Source organism: Equus asinus, chromosome 2 (genome assembly GCF_041296235.1).
Source record: "Equus asinus isolate D_3611 breed Donkey chromosome 2, EquAss-T2T_v2, whole genome shotgun sequence".
Taxonomy (NCBI): Eukaryota; Metazoa; Chordata; class Mammalia; order Perissodactyla; family Equidae; genus Equus; species Equus asinus.
The window spans coordinates 131661001-131669657 of NC_091791.1; positions in this window are offsets into that span (position 1 = coordinate 131661001).

Consider the following 8657-nt stretch of genomic DNA (forward strand, 5'->3'; position numbering starts at 1 on the left):
ACAAAATGCAGATTTAAGTCCTTGCCTTTGGCATTGATTAAGAGTTTCTAGAGAGAAGGTCATCTCCCCTTCCTGGTACAGAGAGGGAGATATCTTTACAGATGGAGAGTTCCTTTACAATGTAAATGTCTCTTACAAAGGGTAAGCAACTTCTGCTTTTCAGTTGCTTTCCTGTCTGCAAAGGAACCAGCCTCGAATAATCATCATGCCAAAGAGACATATCTTGGGGTGGCCATTTCCAGGTCCCCACACCATATATATATACATGAGCAAAAGAACCCACACTAAAGAGTAACTACTGTATGATTCCATTTCTATGAAGTTCAAAAGAAAGCAAGACTAACCTTTGATGATAGAAGTTAGGAGACAGGTTACCTTTTGCAGGGACTACTGACTGGGAGGAGACACAGAGGAAGTTTCCAGCATTCAAGAAATGTTCTATTCTGGACATGGGTAGTTGGTTAAGTGGGGAAACTCATTTGTGAAATTCATTAAGTTTAGTATACTTAATGTTTATGCACTTCACTGTATGTAAGTTATACTTCGACAACAATGTTAACCAAAAAAACCAATATGATGCCTTTTTTTATAATAGGGATGTTCAGTTGGTGGGGGTTCCTTGTGCTGTACACTTTCCATATGTATGTAATACTTGAATAATTGTTTCTTTTTAAAAAATGCCCTTATAGCTGTGGATTCTTTTTCCTTTTTTTCTCCTTTTTACATCAAAATTCCCAGAAAGAGCTATCCATACTCATTGTTTCTAATTACTGTCCTTTCATTCTCTCTTTTGTTTTGAAATGAACTTTTTTATTGGAGAATTTCAAACATATACAAAAGTAGAGAGAATTGTAGAGTATGCATGTCCAGATTCAACAAGCATAAGCTCATAGTCAGTCTTGGTTCGTCCATACTCCATCCCACACACACTCCCGTTGTATTATTTGAAGCAAATCTCAGATGTTGTATCATTTCATCAATAATAATTTTAGGATACATCTTTAAAAGATAGGATTTTTCTTAACCTAACCATAATACTATAAATCTAAAAATTGATACCATAATATCTAAAATATCTTATTGTAAAATATCATAATGCCATACTATCTTAAAAATTAACAGCAATTCCTTACTATCATTAAATATCCAGTCAGGGGTCAAATCCCAACTGTGTCATAAATGATAGCACATTTTTCTGTTCGAATCAGGATCTAAATAAGTCTATAGATTGCATCTGCTTGCTATGTATCCTAAATTTATTTTAATTTAGAGATTCCTTGTCCCTCCTCTACTTTGTTCTTTCCTTTCTCTTATTGAAGAAACTACACCAGTTGTCCCGTGGAGTTCCTTACAGTCTGGATCTTGCTGATTGCATCCCCTTGATATGTTGTTTAGCACGTTCTTCTTAGCCCTATATTTTCTATAACTTGGTAGTTGGTAGTTAGACCTAGTGACTTGATCGGATTGAGGTTTGGATGTTTAGGTAAGAATAGTTCAGAGATAGCGCCGTGGTCTCCTATCAGGGGGCGTAGGGTGTCAAGTTGTCTCTGTCTCTTTTTGTCTCAGTCTCTCTTTTGCAACCATGATGATCATTGCCTACATCCATGATTTCCTTAGCAATTGCGTTATTCCTTCTTTATTTATTAATGAGAATACTTTCATAAAGAGAAGCTTCCTCTTATCAGCTATTTGGGTATCCTGAGACACAGTTTCCGTAGAAAAGGCAGGTCTACTCGTTCTTTCCTTTTGTTTCCTAGTTTGTTTTCAAAGTAGCAACTTGTTTCTCTAGCATCCTCCAGAAGTGAACATTGAAGATTTGGGGGTTTTTATTGTGTCGTCACAAACTCATGGATTTAAACGTGTTTCCCATGTCTTTGTTCATTCCTACTGATGGGAATACCATTTTCAATCTATCGTATTGTCAAAGATCAAAAAGTTTAGAAACATACAGTGTCGGTGAGGCTGTGTAAAATGGTTCAGCCTCTACGGACAGCAAGTTGGCAATATGAAACAAATTATAAAAGGCACATTTCCTTTCGTCCAATCATTTTACTTTTAGGAATTTGTCCTACAGATACACTTACATGTGCACAAAGTGGCGTATGTACAAAGATATTATTTGCAACCTTGTTTATTTTAGCAAAAAATTAAAAAGAGATCGTTGTACACTCTTGTTCATAGCAGCATTTCACAATAGCCAAAGGGTGGAAGCAACTCAAGTGTTCGTGTATGGATGGATGGACAAACAAACTGTGGTATATACATACAATGCGATATCATTCAGTCTTAACAAGGAAGGAATTCTGTCACATGCTACACCATGCTGAACCTTGAGAACATTTGCTGAGTGAAGCAGCCAGTCATAAAAAGACAAATACTGTATAAAGTCAGTCAAACTCATAGACACAAAAAGTAGAATGGTGGTTACCAGAGGCTACAGAGAGGAAGAAACAGGGAGTTGGTGTTTAATGGGTATAGAGTTTTAGTTTTGCAAGATGAAAAAGTTCTGGAGATTGGTTACGTAACAATGTGAATATACTTAACACTGCTGAGCTGTACGCTTAAAATGATTAAGAAGGTAAATTTTATGTTATGTATATCTTACCACAATTAAAATTTTTTTAATGTTTTTTTCAACCATTTAAAAATTACAAACGATTCTTAACTTGCAGGCCATACAAAAACAGGTGGTGGGCCCACGGGTTGTAGTTTCCTAACCCCTGAATTAGGGTAACTACATGCAAGATATTTGTAAAGTAACAACAACAACAAAAGATTGGAAACAACCTAAATTTCCATCAAAAGGCACAAAGTAATGAACTTTCCAACAAGGGAGCATTCGTTATTAAAAAGAGTGCGTTAACACTGCATTAGTGATATGAACAATCCCCACAATAGTGGGAGGGGAGCATGCTTACACACTGGGTCTTCCTCTCTTGCTGCTCTTGGGAATCTGGAGATGGCCGTGTCAAGGCCCTGGGGCTGTCTGGTGGACAATGAGAGATTACGTAGACCAGAAGTGGGGTTTACTGGAAGTCGCTTTTGTCAGATGAGAATGATGAAGGGAGACAGGAGAGTTCAGGGTGTCTTCAGGGGTGTGACTATTACCAGTGGACAAGGATGTAACCACAGGACCAGGAACAGAATTTGTCACCCAAAATATGCCTCTTTGGCCTAAGAATTATTTTAGGCTAATTATTTTTAAGAAACAGCAGACACAAGGAAAGCTCTGAAAACCTAGTTGAAGTTATCCAATTGTAAGGGAAATTTACATTTATAAGAGAAATCTCCAAGGCCACCCCATGGTCTAGTGGTTAAGTTCCACAGCCTCTGCTTTGGCAGCTGGGTTGGGTTCCCGGGTGTAGACCTACACCAGTGGTCTGCAGCCATGGTGTGGCAGTGACCCACGTACAAAATAGAGAAAGACTGCGCAGATGTTAGCTCAAGGTGACTCTTCCTCAGCAAAAAAAAAAAAACAAAGAGAGAGAAATCTTCATTTGTAAGGGTGCCTTCCTCTCTGAACCAGGAAGAAGACCACTAAATCTCTCTAGAAACTCTTATCAGTAGAGAAGGGAATGACTTAAATCTACATAACAACTTCACCCTCGTTTACCATGCTGACCTCATCTTAACAATAGAATGTCAAGGCTCTTTTTCCTGGGCAATGAGCCAGCCAGGAGTATGCACAGAAGAGAAAATTCTGATCTGCCAATGGAAACTCATCCAGCCAGTGCTTCCGCATACCAGCCAGCCCTATGTGATCCCTTAAACCTTACCCCATTCCCTGGACCAGGGAGGCAGATTTGGAAGCCTGGCTTCCTGTGGTGTTGCCAATCTATTGCGTAATAAACTTTCTTCCCCCAAAGACCGCAGTGTACACACTATTGGCTTCTGTGCCCATGGGTGGAGATAGCCCTTGCTCCGTAGCAATGACATCAAAGCTGAGCAAGGAGGGAAGGCAGGACATGGCAGGGAGTCAAGGACAGAGAAAAGGTGTAAGATCAATCAGTTGTAGGTCCCACTGGAATCAGAGGTTTTAGACTTGGGGCGCTAGAGGGAGTGAGCCCACAAATAGAAGGAGTGGTCAGAACGTGGGATGCTTGAAATTGATATTATGGAAGGAGGACCGGCTAGTAATTTGAGGGCCCAGTATGAAATGAGGACAAGGCGGGTGGTGGGGGGGGGGGGGGCAGGGGGTGGTGCAGGCGGGTGGCAGGCAGTGGTTAAGTTCCCACATTCCACTTCTCGGTGGCCTGGGGTTCACTGGTTCGGATCCCAGGTGCGGACATGGCACCGCTTGTCAAGCCATGCCGTGGCAGGCGTCCCACATATAAAGTAGAGGAAGATAGGCATGACGTTAGCTCAGGGCTAGTCTTCCTCAAAAAAAAAATGAGGACAAGGGGCCACTTGTTCAAAAGCAGGAAAAAGTTTTTCCTTTCTTCCAGAGATCTCTCTCTTGACTTGTCACGGTGCTATTTGCTTGCTACTTAATATCTAAGTAAAGAAAAATTAAAGTTTTTAATTATCAGCATGAATTTTACCATTCATCTTTATATTGTGCAATCCCAGTTTTAAATGCAAATATCATAGTATTTAACTTGCACGTGGAATCACCAAATTCACACAATCTGTGTGTTACAGCCTGTCCCCCGGTGGCACCTTGAGCTGTCCGGTGGAGACAAACACAAAAAGTCTGAGGAAGGTTGGAAGAAGGAAGAGAAGATGTCCCACGCCCTGTCCCCAAGCTCGGTGCCAGACTAGGGCGCGCGCCCGCGGGGCTGGCGCAGCCCCTCCACGGCGGCACCCGGGCGTGGAGCCCTTTCCACGCGGAGCTGGCCAGTGGGGTCAGGCCTGCACGCCGCTGGGTTCCGGCGCCCACCGGCCGCTGACCGCCGGGCCGCGCCCTGCCTGGGTAGTCTGGAGGAGGCAAGCCAGACATCTCTCCTTCCCAAGGGCCCGCCGCCCAAATCAGGGCAGACGGGCAACCCCCAATGGTTCTGCGACCTTGGCGTCTGTCGCGCTCCGCACCTGGATCAGGGTAATCGAGAGACCCTGAGCTGCCAGCTGGGGCAAGGGATGGCCACCGCCACACCCCGCCCTGATCCGCCCCACGACTGCGCCCTCGACCCTGTCCGGGAAGGAAGGTGGTGGCAGTTGCGGGGCCGGAGCCAGGGAAGAGGTGGGCCAGCGCTGGGGACCTCAGGTGGCACCGGAGCCGTCCCTGAAGGCGGCAGGCGGCACGCCTTCAAGCCCCTGGCGCATGCTTTGTTGTCCTATGAGACGTCACTTCCAAGCTCAAATTGAAAGATAAAATTAAGAATTTCAAGGCAATGACAGCAGAGCATTAAACCAAATGCGAGACTGTTCTGAACATGGGGCCCTGTGCCTCTACGCGGGGCGCACACTCACGTGGAACCCCGGCGCTGGTGACCTAGAGCAGGGCTGACCCGCAGAAATATAATATGAGCCCCACCTGCCAGCTACCAGGATGGAACTTCAGATTTTCTGGTAGCCACGTAAAAAAGGTAAAAAGAAATAGGTGAAGTTAATTTTAATAATATATTTTATTTAACCTAAATCTAAAATATTATCATTTTGTGAAAGATGACATGAGTGGAGCCATATTAAAATAGAGGCAGAGCAGCCATTTCAGAGGATTGCCTTGCACAGCTTTTCTTTATCTTCCAGACTGGACCAAACCGCCAACATTCCAAGTCAGTAAGGACAAGAATATCCTGTTTGTAAGGGCTGATGAAACTGGACTTTGCTGATGACGAAATCACTAACCAATCAATGACGTACAAGTCTAGATTTTTGCCTCATGACCGAATCTCGAGCCAATCCGTGGGGTGCAAACCCAGCCTCACCTCCTCCAGCACCAATGAACTCTTCCTCAGTACAACTTACCTCGTCTTCCTCCCTTTTTCCCTTAAAAACCCTGAGCCCCTCTCCTGTAATCAGAGTATATTTGTTTCTACTTGAATCTCTCTCCTGAATTGCAATTCTCGAGATTCCAAATAAACTTTTTGCTTCTCTTGCAGTTTATGCCTCTTATTTGCTGACAATTTCACCATGTAATCAATATTAACAATTATTAAAGACATTTTACTTTTTTTCATACGAAAACTTCAAAATCTATGTGTATTTTTCACTTAGGGCATATCTCATTCCAATTCAACTGCGGCCCGTGGCTAGTGGCTAATGTCGGGAACAGGCCAGGTCTAGAGAATGAAAACAGAAGTGGGCTGCTGGAGAACTGTTTGTGCTGTTGCCATTTGGTGGCTTAACATTGGCTGCTAAAAGCAGAAATACCTACCAACATTTGTCAGTCAATTCACATGAACGAGAAATTTGGCACCAGAATTTCTGGGAGTGATTTAGATGACTATTATGTTGCTATTTTAACATTGACTGTTACTAAATTTAAATCATTTCTTTATGTAACAGTCTCATGCAGACGTTCTTAAATATCTAATACTAGCACTGAAAAACAGCTGCAAACCAAACAACACAGGAGGGGAAGTTAGATGCGTCACTTCCCACGATGGAGGCCGAGGACCAGCCTCATGCTTCCTGTTGTTAATTTAGGAATGAACACCTTGGGAAATATTGGAAAATTCTGAGAAATAAAAATCAACATTTAAGCAGATACACTTTTAAGTTTGCAAAAATGGTTATAGAACCAGGCAAAAAGAAAGGAAAAAACAAAACCTAGCCACATGGCTTCAAGATCCACGCCAGAGTAACACGCACCTGAGCTGCCCTGGGCGTGCACGTGAACCCTTTGAGAACACAAAGCCCTGTTTTATACGTGTTCCAATGGGGAAACGGAACGCCACTAAAACGCTGCCAGGAGGCACATTTCTATTTTCCCTAGCCTTTCCCTTTCAGGAGTTACGTTACTGACGGACTGGCCTGCCACATAGTGGTGAAAGGGGGAAACTACAGGCCACCTTAAAAAACTAACGCGGAGTATTTGATGCGCCAAAAGAATAAATGCAACATAAAATCAACGCCTAGAAACCCACCATCCAGCTTACAAACTAGAACATGACCTATTGAAGCATCCACCTGCATGCCTCTTTCCTGTCTTATCCTGCCTTCCCTCGAGAGGTAATACTAGCTTGAATGTTAGATTGACCACTCTCTGAAAATACATAGTTTTATCACATGTGTATGCATCTCTGAACAAAATATTGTTCAGTTTACTTGTTTGAGCCTTATAAAAGTGGTATCATGACTTTATGTAGTTTTCTGCCACTCTCCTTTCTCATACATCACATTCGACCGGGTGACACGTGTAGCTGTAGTTCCGTCGCTGCATGAGTATATAGCCATTTGTTTATCCAGTCTCCTGTCAATGGACATTGGGTAGCCTCCAGTTTTTTGTTATTTTAACAATACTGCAGTGAACATTCTTATGCATGTGCAAGAACTTCTCTGTAATATATCTAGTTCAATTTTACAAAATATTGCCAAAGTGTCTTTCAAAGTTGTACCAATTTACATTCCACCTGTGGTATATAAAAGATCCATGATCCTCATCTCTGCCAGCACTTGGTGCGCTAAATTTCTTAATTTTTGCCAAACGGTATCTTCTTTTGTGGCATTGGTTTATATTTACCTGATTGTTAATGAGGTTGAGCATATTTTTATTTTTGTTGGCAACTGTTTCCTTTTTTGTAAAGTGCCTATTAATGTCTTTTGCCCGTTTTTCTACCAGTTCGTCTTTTTCTTAGTTTAAGATTAAGATCCTAACCTAGATCTTAATTTTCTATCGGTTAGGTATGTCACAAATACCTTTTTCCAGTTTTTATATTTAGCAACCTTGCTGGACCCTACTTAATTCTAATAATTTGCCTGTAGATTCTTTTGGGGATTTCTATGTATACAATTATATTAGCTGCAAATAATGACAGTATTGTTTCCTCCTTTCTCCTATCTGTCTTATCTTGCCTCATTGAGCGGAAGGGTGACAGCAGACACCTTTGTCTTGTTCTGCTCTTAAAGGAACAGTGCCTTCAATGATTCACCATTAAGAATGATGGCTACTGGAGGCTTTTAAAAAAGGATTACCTTTTAATGTTAGGTAGTTTCGTTTTATTCCTGCTTTACTAAGAGCTGTTATCGTGACTTTCCCTGAATGCCTTCACTACATCTAGTGAGATAATCACGTGACTTCTCGTTTAGCCCATCACCGTGATGAATCAGTCACAGGTTTTTATGTTGTCGTCCTAATACTCTTGGGGTAAATCCAGCTTAGTCATGAGGAATTGTCTTTATTATACACTACTGGATTTGATTTGCTAGTATTTTGTTTATAATATTTCCATCTACGTCCATGAGGGATTCTGGTCTGCTATCTTCTTTCTCATACAGTCCTTGACTGACTCTGTTTCAAGGTTATACTAGCCTCATGTGATGAGCTGGGGACTACAGCCTCTTGAAATTCTTTGTAAGCATTTGTATAAAATCAGAATACTGTAATTTGTTCTATGAAAATTTGCCAGGAATTGCCTGAAAACCAGTTCGACTTGATTTTTTTAAAGCTACTGATTCAGTCTCTTTAATACTATTGGACACTCAGGCTTGATACAGCTTTGAGAAGTTATAGTTTCCTAGAAATGTTGCCCTTTCTAATAAGTTTTCGAATTCAT